The 13,254-nt window shown below is 36.2% G+C and overlaps 1 long non-coding RNA gene across 2 annotated transcripts; it reads left to right on the forward strand.

Annotated features, from left to right (window-relative positions):
- The first annotated feature begins 7,203 nt into the window (after window positions 1-7,203).
- LOC146703127 (uncharacterized) lies at window positions 7,204-12,450 on the forward strand. 2 transcript variants are annotated; one of them, XR_014921952.1, is made up of 4 exons: window positions 7,204-7,267; window positions 9,262-9,293; window positions 10,448-10,474; window positions 11,980-12,450. It is a non-coding gene; the product is annotated as an uncharacterized LOC146703127 (long non-coding RNA). The 2 variants fall into 2 exon arrangements; XR_014921953.1 differs by lacking the exon at window positions 7,204-7,267 and adding an exon at window positions 7,316-8,469.
- Window positions 12,451-13,254: the final 804 nt, after the last annotated feature.

Genomic DNA, 13,254 nt, shown 5'->3' on the forward strand with positions numbered 1-13,254 from the left:
TCTACTAAATGTAGTGTTTATGCTTAATCATCCTATTTCTGCTTTTTATAGGATTTGTGCTTAATATAGTATTTCTGCTAAATTATAGTATTTCTGCTTTTTATAGTATTTGTGCTAAAACATAGTATTTCTACTAAATGTAGTATTTATGCTTAATCATAGTATTTCTATATATTTCTGCCAGGTCCCCAGGCAGCCAATCCTCTGTGAGGACTGAGAAATTCAAATTTTCAAATCAGGGCCTGCACGGCTTCCCAGCCAATCATATATGTGTCCTGAGGCATTCAAATTTGCATATTGGGGACTTCATGGCTTCTAAGCCAGCCAATCATATCTGAGGGCTGAGGAATTCAAATCCACAAATCAGGGCCTGCACAGCTTCCCAGCCAGCCAATCATGTATGTGGGCTCCAGGTATTCAAATTTGCATATTGGGGAATTCGTGGCTTCTAAGTCAACAAGTCATCCATGTCATATATCTCTAAAAATTCATATTTTAATGATAAATTGTAAACACTGGAAGATTCCCCCATCTCTTCTGAACAAAACGGTGTAAGAATGACCGCTCTAGCCCCTATGGTTAGGAAATTATGGTCATTTGTTTGAGGGGAATCCTCACTATGTGAAATAAACTGAAAGAAGCAGGTCTATGTCTCTGTGCTGCGTGTGTAAAAAGATGCACCTGTTTTGGCGGGAAAACGTAAACAGGCTCTCTGATTGGTGGATTCAAATTCAGCAGCTCCCAGGCTGACCTAGAAACTTAGTCCTCTCTCCCTGTGTGTGTGTGTGTGTGTGTGTGTGTGTGTGTGTGTGTGTGTGTGTGTGTGTGTGTGTGTGTGTGTTTAGTGGGAGAGAGAGGACCCTGCCCTTATTTGACAGCATGTCATTGTAGGATTTAAATTGAACATAGTTAGACTGGTTGACTGGATTAGAGCCTGTGTTTGTGTGTCCGTCTGTGCATTTGTGTTTCAATAAGTTATTACTATTCTGCTAAATCATAGTATTTCTGGTACTTTTCGGTACTTGTGCTAAATACAGTATTTCTGCTAAATCATACTATTTCTGCTTTTCATAGGATTTATGCCTAATATAGTATTTCTGCTAAATTATAGTATTTCTGCTTTTTATAGGATTTGTGCCTAACATAGTATTTCTGCTAAATTATAGTATTTCTGCTTTTTATACTATTTGTTCTAAATTATAGTATTTCTGCTTTTTATAGGATTTGTGCTTAATATAGTATTTCTGCTAAATTATAGTTTTTCTGCTTTTTATAATATTTGTGCTAAAACATAGTATTTCTACTAAATGTAGTATTTATGCTTAATAATAGTATTTCTATATATTTCTGCCAGGTCCCCAGGCAGCCAATCCTCTGTGAGGACTGAGACATTCAAATTTTCAAATCAGGGCCTGCACAGTTTCCCAGCCAATCAAATAAGTGTCCTGAGGCATTCAAATTTGCATATTGGGGCCTTCGTGGCTTCTAAGCCAGCCAATCATATCTGAGGGCTGAGGAATTCAAATCCACAAATCAGGGCCTGCACGGCTTCCCAGCCAGCCAATCACATATGTGGTCTCAGGCATTCAAATGTGCATATTGGGGAATTCGTGGCTTCTAAGTCAACAAGTCATCCATGTCATATATCTCTAAAAATTCATATTTTAATATTAAATTGTCAACACTTGAAGATTCCCCCATCTCTTCTGAACAAAACGGTGTAAGAATGACCGTTCTAGCCCCTACGGTTAGGAAATTACGGTCATTTGTTTGAGGGGAGTCGTCACTATGAGAAATAGACTGCAAAAATCCTGTGTCTCTCTGTGCTGCTGCTGTGTAAACAGATGCACCTGTTTTGGTGGGGAAAAGTACACAGCCTCTCTGATTGGTGGATTCAAATTCACCAGCTCCCAGGCTGACCTAGAAACTTACTTCTCTCTCCCTGTGTGTGTGTGTGTGTGTGTGTGTGTGTGTGTGTGACAGAGAGAGAGAGAGAGAGAGAGAGAGAGAGAGAGAGAAAGGCTTTTAATGGGATGATCTCATTCTAAGATTTAAATTCAATATATTTAGACTGGTTGACTGAATTGGATCTTGTGTGTGGGTCTCTCTGTGCATGTGTGTTTCCTCATGTGTACATATTTGTGATTGTGTGGCTGTAATAAATGTTTTTGCAGATTTTTGTCATTTAACAAGTATATTTGAGGGACCCTCAGCATGTTCAGCATTTTTTCAGCTGTCCATTTTGCTTTTCCAATTTTTCTGTTTAACTTATTACTATTGTGCTAAATCATACTATTTCTGCTATTTTATAAGATTTGTGCTTAATATACTATTTCTGCTTTTATAGGATTTGTGCTTAATATAGTATTTCTGCTAAATGTAGTATTTATGCTTAATCATACTATTTCTGCTTTTCATAGTATTTGTGCTTAATATAGTATTTCTGCTAAATTTAGTATTTCTGATTAATTATAGTTTTTCTACTAAATCATAGTACAGTATTTCTGCTTTTTATGGGATTTGTGCTAAAACAAAGTATTTCTACTAAATGTAGTATTTGTGCTTAATCATACCATTTCTGCTTTTTATAGGATTTGTGCTTAACATGGTATTTCTGCTAAATTATAGTATTTCTGCCAAATTATAATATTTGTGCTAAAACATAGTCTCAATTTAAAATTACAATATTCATAGTTCATCACAGTGTCTCTGGTAAATCACAATATTTCTGCTCTGTTGTACTATTTTTCTAAATCATAGTGTTTCTGTAATGTTTAAGTATTTTTGGCTAAATATATTCTTTCTGTTATCTTATACTATTTCTCCTAAATTCTTGTATTTTTGAGAAGTTATCATGTTTCTGGTAAGTTACAATATTTCTGCTAAATTCTGCTATGCTATTGTATTTCTGCCAAGTATTATGTTTCCTTTAAGATATTGCAGTTCTGCTAAGTTATTCCATTTTAGCAAACTTCTTTTGCTTCTGCAAAGTTTTTACAATTTCTGCAACTTTTCAGCTTTTTCAGCTACTTTTTGCATACAGCTTCAGCTTTAAGCATCCACACTGCATTTTCGCAGGAAATGCAAATTTTTCTAGTTGTGTGGATGCTTTAAGCATCCACACTATTGAGTTCCTGTTTCTCTTTATTCTTTATTATTATTCTTCAAGTTGCTCGTTTTTCGTCCGCTAACTACTTCCACAATTTTTGTGCTATTTTCACCGTTCAAATTTTAAACTATTCTGCTATTTCTGCTAATGTGTGCTATGACTTTTGGTATTTTCTGCTATTATACTTTTTAAAATATTAAGCTTTTTTCCTTTAATTTGTCCCATTGAAATGAATGGGAAACTTCTGCAAACTTCTGCAATTCTGCTAAATTTTGCTTGTTTTTGAAACTTAACTACTTCCTCATACTTTCACCTAGAAAAACCATTCAAACTTTAAAATGTTCACAAATTATTGGGCTATTCATGTATGATTCAGCTTTTTCAAATCTTTTACCGTTTTACTTTTATGCCTCTTAAAGTTTTCAGTTGCAAAATTGTGATTTTTCACAAAATACATGCGTTGTTATGGTTGCTATGCTCTTGGCTTCCAGTGTGACACTGAAGCTTTTGCAGTCTTCTCTTCATGTCCGAACAACTTCTTGCTACTTGCTCATTTTTCACTCAACTTCCACAAATTATACATCAAAACGTAGGTATTTTTGCTGGCTTTCAGAACATGTCACTATCATTGTTGTGGGATTTATAGAATTTTGGCAAATCTCCTCAGACCAACACAAGGTCTCAAAACTCTCCATATAAAGTCAATGGAGAGCTTGTTCAAAATCACCGCTGCATTTCTGTAATGAGAGGCATATTCGAATCGTCATATCTCCTTAACGAAGCGACTTTAAGACATGAGGCTTGTCCCGGTATATCTTCAGACACTCCTGACGCTCACAATTCAAGAATTTCTTTCTCACCTATTACCGTTCTGAAATGAGTTGGACTTGTTTGAGGGTAGGAAATTCGTCCTTCGCTCAGATTTCTTCAGATTTCAAACTGTGGAAATGAACCACTTTTTTCTCTCGTCATAACTTTTTGTTGGATTTCCACAGAGACCTGAAAATTTCCATGACTGTTCACCAACGCCTGCTGTCTCTTACGGTGAAAGAATGATATCGATACTCCAAATAGATTTAGAGTTACAAAGCGTTGTTTGAGGGCAAGTCAAGGCAGTTTTTGCTTCGCTCTGCTCAGTTATGGTGCATTAGAAGTCAAATATCTTTAATAATTCATATTTTAATGATAAATTGTTAACACTGGAAGATTCCCCCATCTCTTCTGAACAAAACGGTGTAAGAATGACCGCTCTAGCCCCTACGGTTAGGAAATTATGGTCATTTGTTTGAGGGGAGTCCTCACTATGAGAAATAGGCTGCAATAATCCTGTGCCTCTCTGTCCTGCGTGTGTAAAAAGATGCACCTGTTTTGGCGGGAAAACGTAAACAGCCACTCTGATTGGTGGATTTAAATTCGGCAGCTCTCTCCCTCTGTGTGTGTGTGTGTGTGTGTGTGTGTGTGTGTGTGTGTGTGTGTGTGTTTAGTGGGAGAGAGAGAACCCTGCCCTTATTTGGCAGCATGTCATTGTAGGATTTAAATTGAATATAGTTAGACTGGTTGACTGGATTAGAGCCTGTGTTTGTGTGTCCCTCTGTGCATTTGTGTTCCAATATGCCTCCATATTTGTAATTTTGTAAGTTATTACTATTCTGCTAAATCATAGTATTTCTGCTTTTCATAAGATTTGTGCCTAATATAGTATTTCTGCTAAATTATAGTATTTATTATTTTTATAGGATTTGTGCCAAACATAGTATTTCTGCTAAATTATAGTATTTCTGCTTTTTATACTATTTGTGCCTAATATAGTATTTCTGCTTTTTATAGGATTTGTGCCTAATATAGTATTTCTGCTTTTTATAGGATTTGTACCTAATATAGTATTTCTGCTTTTTATAGGATTTGTGCTTAATATAGTATTTCTCCTTTTCATAGGATTTATGCCTAATATAGTATTTCTGCTAAATTATAGTATTTCTGCTTTTTATAGGATTTGTGCCTAACATAGTATTTCTGCTAAATTATAGTATTTCTGCTTTTTATAGGATTTGTTCCTAACATAGTATTTCTGCTAAATTATAGTATTTCTGCTTTTTATACTATTTGTTCTAAATTATAGTATTTCTGCTTTTTATAGGATTTGTGCTTAATATAGTATTTCTGCTAAATTATAGTTTTTCTTCTTTTTATAGTATTTTTGCTAAAACATAGTATTTGTACTAAATGTAGTATTTATGCTTAATAATAGTATTTCTATATATTTCTGCCAGGTCCCCAGGCAGCCAATCCTCTGTGAGGACTGAGACATTCAAATTTTCAAATCAGGGCCTGCACAGTTTCCCAGCCAATCAAATAAGTGTCCTGAGGCATTCAAATTTGCATATTGGGGCCTTCGTGGCTTCTAAGCCAGCCAATCATATCTGAGGGCTGAGGAATTCAAACCCACAAATCAGGGCCTGCACGGCTTCCCAGCCAGCCAATCACATATGTGGTCTCAGGCATTCAAATTTGCATATTGGGGAATTCGTGGCTTCTAAGTCAACAAGTCATCCATGTCATATATCTCTAAAAATTCATATTTTAATATTAAATTGTCAACACTTGAAGATTCCCCCATCTCTTCTGAACAAAACGGTGTAAGAATGACCGTTCTAGCCCCTACGGTTAGGAAATTACGGTCATTTGTTTGAGGGGAGTCGTCACTATGAGAAATAGACTGCAATAATCCTGTGTCTCTCTGTGCTGCTGCGTGTGTAAACAGATGCACCTGTTTTGGTGGGGAAAAGTGCACAGCCTCTCTGATTGGTGGATTCAAATTCACCAGCTCCCAGGATGACCTAGAAACTTACTTCTCTCTCCCTGTGTGTGTGTGTGTGTGTGTGTCTGTGTGACAGAGAGAGAGAGAGAGAGAGAGAGAGAGAGAGAGAGAGAGAAAGGCTTTTAATGGGATGATCTCATTCTAAGATTTAAATTCAATATATTTAGACTGGTTGACTGAATTGGATCTTGTGTGTGGGTCTCTCTGTGCATGTGTGTTTCCTCATGTGTACATATTTGTGATTGTGTGGCTGTAATAAATTTTTTTGCAGATTTTTGTCATTTAACAAGTATATTTGAGGGACCCTCAGCATGTTCAGCATATTTTCAGCTGTCCATTTTGCTTTTCCAATTTTTCTGTTTAACTTATTACTATTGTGCTAAATCATACTATTTCTGCTATTTTATAAGATTTGTGCCAAATATAGTATTTCTGCCAAATATACACTCAACAAAAATATAAACGCAACACCTTTGTTACTGCTCCCATTCCTCATGGGATGGACGTAGAGACCTAAAATTCATTCCAGATACACAATATAACCATCCCTCCCAAACAGTGGTCACAAATCAGTCCAAATGTGTGGTAGTGGGCACATCTGCTATATTGAGGTAATCCATCCCACCTCACAGGTGTGCCACATCAGGATGCTGATCTGACATCATGAGTAGTGCACAGGTGTACCTCAGACTGCCCACAACAAAAGGCCACCCTTTTCTGCAACTTTTCAGCTTTTTCAGCTAGTTTTAGCAGACAGCTTCAGCTTTAAAGCAATTCAGAATTCATATGATTACAACCAATATGTATTGGAGTAAAAGAAACAAATGTGCAATGAACATGTCAGGAGTCGCTGTTAAAAAGTCTCATGGCAGTGGGGTTAAGGGACCTCCTGAACCTCTTGAGTCCTGCAGTGGAGTGAGATGAGCCTCTGCAGCTCCTACTGTGAGGATGCTTAGGCGATCACCAACACCAGCTCCTTGGTGTTGGTGTTCAGAAGAAGACTGTTCTTATTACTGCAGTCAGTTAAATAAATCTATCATAATAAAGTACATTTTAACATAATGACCTTGTGTTTATTTATGTCTTTTAACCATTATTTCAAATTCAAAGAATCCCATTTGAAACATTTATTAAACTTATAGAATTAAATTAAAAGTTGTTTTTTGTTGCAAAAAAATCTAGTATAATAATATTTAAATTTACATATATTTTCACGTTTTCCATGCCAATTTTGTGTAATTGCGGAGTTTCCCACTTTCCCCACTACTCGTGAATGCCTCCTTTTTTATGTCTCCGCCTGACTCCTGAATCTCCGTCCACTCTCAGCTCAATCCGTGCCGGTAAGTGCTGCTTCTCTGTCTCTCTTATCTGAAATGAAATGTCTATAAACTGTATGAGGGATTTACCCAGTTGTTGTTAGTGACTTATGAAGCCAGTCGAAGTATAAGTCATGTTAAAGTAACACAATGGCTGCTTTTTTAGCGAAACGTTGTAATTTTACTATTTAAAAGGAGTGTTTGGTATGCTAGCCCTAAGTGCTAACGCCTAGCCTAGCTGCTATGGGCCCAGTGTGAAATTAATATGGTTCATTTGATTGTTTATTACAGTTATTGTGTTGTATTTGGTTCATTCGGTGTGTTAGTGTTTCTGAGTCTGTTAGGGAAGCTGAAGTTAGTTCTCTTCACAAATCAGTCAGTTAAAAACGGCCTCATTCTTTCGGTTGTGAGGTAATGAGCCGTCATTTTAGAACCACTGATTAGCTGCTGAAGCAGCAGGGTCGGCAACTTCAAAGGAGCCATTTTACCGCCATTAGCTGTGTCCCAAAACGTCGGCTGCATCTTTCGGAGGACCCAGCTTTCGCGGTCTACGTGGACCGAGAAGGCTGTGAAACTGGACGGTCTAGCCTTCAGATTTGCGTCACCGCTGTCTCGCTGGAGTTTAATAAACTCGGCCGTCTGCTCCTTGCTATTTAAAATATAACAGGACACTGGCGTAAATTCTCGACCGTTTAACGTTTATTGAGCTGTGTGAAAATCCCGGAGGACCCACCGGATGGATTAATAAAGCTTTATTTAATCTAATAATCTAATAACTTTGATCTCAGCCAAACCGATTTACTCCAGAACAAATAAAACACAGAAAAAGGCAAACAATTACATTTTTAAGTTATCAGAGTGACTTGTATATCATGTTTAACCTGAGTAGCGAAAGAGCGGGGGTCTGAACCCCCCTCCCGGCTTGCCATCGAGCCGGTGGGTGACAGACGTCTCTGAAAACGTCGGCACACTTTTGCAAATATGCGATGTCTTGATAAACCAAGCAGATATTTGTAATTTACACCGCTACTTTCTCGCCTAAAAATATGTTAAAAGTTTATTCGGGGAAATGAAGGACTCATTTGTCGGCCGCATTTGAGACAGCCTTCCTCGACTGGCTGTGACATAATCGGCCTTCAAATGCGGCCTCCGGAGGATGCAGCCGACATTTTGGGACACAGCTTCTGACTGAAAGCCGGGAGAAAAAGAGTCACGTGCCTGTACCGGTGTGTTTTTGTGCTGTGGGTTAATTAACAGAAGGGAGAGAGAGAGTGAGGATGAAACACATAATATAAGAATAATAACATCTCTTAACAAGAAGTTTTTTTAATTAGTTAATTTTAGTTTTTTAGTTAAATTTTAAGAACTGTTTAACAAACACTTGTTTGTGCAGGTTGTTTTTTTTTTTTTTAATGAAACCTACACCTGCAGCTCTGTTTAACTTCTCACTTTGTGAAAAACTAACGAAATATAAAAAAGTCCACCTTCAAATAAATAAAATGCAGCAGTGCACCATTAATATTATAAATATGATATGTAGATATTTAAAACAACAGCATATTAAATGATACTGTGTGCAGGTGATAATATTTTTAGGAAGCAGAATTTGAATGCAGAAGAACTCAAATGTTGAAGCCTACAAAAATAACATCCAAGCTTTCATTTATGATTGTTCATGCTTTGAAATTGTGATGTCAGAATTTGATAAAGTGTGCAGAGCTAGGTGTAGCAAATCATTGCTTATTAAATCTACTGTGTTATCTAATAGCACCAAACTAATAGAGCTATCACATAACTGAGAAACGTGTGTGGCTTATTACAAATGGATGAAACCACATTTTACCTTAATGAAGACAGTAATCTTTAATAAGGTGTAGAAAAAGGTGAGTTGTTTGTTGCTGTGGTAAACAAAGAATGTACTGAATCTTTTGTACTACACAGAGTGATGCAGTATTGACTGTGATGCTGATTTGAGTTGTCTCATTCTGTATTTTTGTGCTTTGTCTTTTGTTACACAGAGTGAAAGAGATCTTTGGTTTTGCCTTTGCTGGTAAGTAAACAGTGATTGTAACTGAAGCAGTATGAACCTGGCATTGCGTAGCACATGTGGCAACTTACATACAGTAGTTTGACTTTTTGTGATATGTTTCCATTTACTGATTGGCAAAAACACAAAGTCAGGATTTATTACACGTAGCAGCAAAGTCCTCACACGGGACCTCTGACTGTCCCTGAAAATGTCCCTGAAGTTTAATAGCCCATTTATGTATGATTTCAATTTCTTATGGCTTATCAAATCCAAACATACAGCTAAATGTCAGTTGTTCATTTTCTCCTTATGTTTGTGGATTTAAGTAGCAGACAAAACAATGAAAGTGTTTTAGGGGAGTCGGTATAAGTGGTTGCTCAAACACTTAAGAGCTGCACAGTGATTGATTCATATTGTCTCTCAAATTCTGCTGATGTGTTACATTAAAGTCAGAACACTGTAGAAGTGTTTTGTACAGTTAAGCAATAATGAAAAACTAAGAGAACCAGAGGTGTGAGTGGACATTGTTAGGTACATTACAGCCAGTGTGTCTAATTAGTTTATCACTTATTTGGTGAATATGTGTTTTAAAATTTAATAGAAAAGTTGCCAAAAAGGTGACTGCAAAATACATAAATATTCCTAGCAACAGGTATAATGAAAGGGCTTTTTAGTGTAAAAATTTAAGACATTTAATTTTAATTACAAAACATGGTGCACCTCTGCTATTGTAACATGTCAATATTTAAAGGTATATTCATATCAGACATGATGAGGTTTTCTGTTGCTTCTGATTTATATAATTACTTTGTATCTAACATTTTGAAAAGTTTTGGCTTTCACACTTTACTAGTACTGACCTGTTGTAGAAAATGTTGGAGCCACAAAGCTTCTGTTTAGGAAATATTTGGTATATCCTGCACTTGTGCCAACAAATATTGGTGCCTATTCTTTTTACTTCTGTAGTAATGAATGCCTTTATTACACCTGCTATAGCCATGTGAGACGCTGCAGTTCATTTATCTCCTCTTTAGACTACAGTAAGCTCATAAAGCCTTAAATAAATTAAGAATTTTACTAGTTAATTTTTGTCACAGTAAATTGGATTGTGTGGGAAGAGGCTCAACAGTCTGAATCATCAAACAGTGATCTGATGAATTGTTTCCTTTCTCTAGACTGCTGATCTGATCGTCTCAAGTCTGGTAAGTAAAGGTGTCTGAGGTGCAATGGTGAGAAATGTTTCTCATTATAGGAGATTCAGTGTAGTGCTGTGAGTGAGCACAGCTATTGGTGATCATCAAAAGTCATCAAATCCTAGAAAAGTCTGTGTAAACATTTCCAGACCTACAGAGGTCGGTAGGTTATTGTAGCAGCGCATATTTTTTCACATTAGAGCAGCTCATGAACAGCAGTTTAGGTACAATTAAGTCTTCAAGTAGGGCCTTGTGGATTTCCAAAGCTTCTTTCTCTTCATTAAATGAAGTCACTGTCTGAAAACTGCTCTTTGAATTAGTCTTTTAATTAAAGATTTTGTTGATGACTGGAAAAAATCAAAAGCACAGATACAGCACTCATTTCTGTATTTTATGATTAAATGATCTACAAAGAAATTATCGTCATACTACATTTTTAATTAGGCCTTTAAATCGACCATTATAAGTGCGTCCTAGATTTAGTGGAGTGCTTATGGCTGTGCATTAAACATGTGACTGAAATATGTAGAAACTGCTTTGTAGGAACCATCCATCTCCAAATTTCTCATTTTGTCAAAAGTCATTCTGAGTAAAGTATTGTTTACTTTTATGTTAACGGATCTCAAATCCCTGTTTCTGTGTGCCCAGATATTATCATGTACTGTTGTCACAGGTACTTTGGGGATTAAATAACCTGTGATGTGGCATAAATTTTAAGCAGGTGGTCTGAAACTGTCTGCTCTAACCTCAATGTGTGGGTTTTGTTGGACCATATGATATTTACAGTAGGTTATTGTAGCAGCACATCTTGGTTTATAGACACTGTTTGTTTTTATTGTGTTAATAGAATGTAAAAATTTCTTTAGAACACTTCCACCACCATTTTTGAGCATTTTCAATCAGTTCAGTCCAATAATGTACTGTGGAACTCTTCAATATGTAAAGCCCTGTATGTACTGTATTTTTCGGATTATAAGGTGTATGCAGCTAACCAAATATTCAGACAACTCAAACTATTCAACTCATTCACAATAACTCTCAACATTTTTCACTGGTAACACAGAACAGTACACTCACTTTCTCTTTTCAGTCCTCTTCCACAAATCTATCAAATTCTTCATGGATTGATCGGTTTTGAAATCTGCTTCGTACGCATGTCTGTAAACAGATGCCAGGTCCTCATACACACACCATAATATTATGTTTAAGGACAATACGAATTACTCGGCGAGGCTCCTGACTACTGTAGCTGTAATGCTCCAACAATCCATCAAGCGCTGCAGCTTTGTAGCTTTCCAAAGTCATACCTAAAACATTTTGACAGATGTTTGAGCGCCGTGGTAGCACATAAAATTGGGTTGAGGTCAGTAAGCACAGCCAGAATTAATACATAAGGTAAACTGTTGATTTTTGAGAAAACTAAAGGATTTCAAGTGTGACTTATAGTTTGAAAAATACTGGAAAGCCATGTTTATTGGAAATATGCCTAATTCCAGTCCCTTTTTGTCTTACAGGTGACCTGCTGCAGAAAACCCTCTCCCTCTATCTTTGACAAGCCATTAACAAGCAATTTCAGTCTGTCCTATCACTCTCCCTCTCCCTGCTCCATCTTTTTTGACAAGGGATTCTATCTTCTATCATTTCTCCGCCATGAACTCTATCTAATTTTGACAAGCATAAGCCCTAGTTTGACAAGAAACCAAGTTTGACAACAAACCAAGGTTGACAACAAACCAAGTTTTTGGAAATTGAAGTTACCGCAACTTCGACGATCTGTTTTCAGAAATCTGAGAGATCTCTGCTCTCACTGCTCCATCTTTCCTGTCGTTAAACTCTCTCATATCCACTCATTTTTTTGGAAATTACAAGTAAAAAGTTGAATATACAGTACAGTAGAACTCACTGTAGAAACTACTTACAGAGCCCTACATTTGTCATTTTAATTTTGCATTACACTTTGAAATAAACAGTGATAGTTTGGCTTACAGGTGCAATTACTTTGAGAAATTATATAAAATATACACCTCTTAAAGGTTTATTTGTAATAAGACAATCTGGTTATTTTGTAATATATAAATTCAGACTGCTCTATTTAGATAAATATTAAATTAGATTCAAATACATTTTTCAAGTCTGTTTCACTGGCTATAACATTTGACTACAAGTTTAAACTATTATTATTTAAGGACAAACCCTTTTTTTGTCACTCAGTGTAAGTATTCAGTTACAATTGTCATCTAGAGGCTGCCCTGAGAACCCAGACTTCCTGTTTCCTGACTGCTGCAGAACATCCAGCTGAAGAATCCTCATCGCCTGTCATCTGATCACTACACCACCACAGCTCCTTATATTTGCTTTAGATTTTAGATATCTGAAAGATTTACACAAAGTCTACTTTAAAACTAAGAGTTTTATTATAGCCTGTTGATTGATTGTTGAGATTTATTCTGCATATTACTTCACAGAAGTATAGACCTATTCATTAACCAGTCTGGTTAAAAAAAAAAGTATAATATACAGTTTTTGAAAAAGCTACAATAAAACTTTTTAAAGATCTTTCAATAACTTTTATATTGAGTTTGTATTTAAGTCAGCCTTTTACATCAATTAAACAGTTATAAGAACACTTTACCATTTGTATAGTTTTACATTTATCCATTTAATAGAAACTTGAGGAGTTTTTCAGTGTTTACAGGTTGATTTTTGTATACATTTGTGTATAAATACATATAAGGTCCAGTTTGTACTTGCACAAAATGCCAAGGAAAGGTCACAGTCCCAGAAGCTTA

This window comes from Copadichromis virginalis, linkage group LG8 (assembly GCF_057382275.1).
Source record: "Copadichromis virginalis isolate Kocher_CV1m ecotype Utaka linkage group LG8, C_Virginalis_male_GT1.1, whole genome shotgun sequence".
Classification (NCBI taxonomy): domain Eukaryota; kingdom Metazoa; phylum Chordata; class Actinopteri; order Cichliformes; family Cichlidae; genus Copadichromis; species Copadichromis virginalis.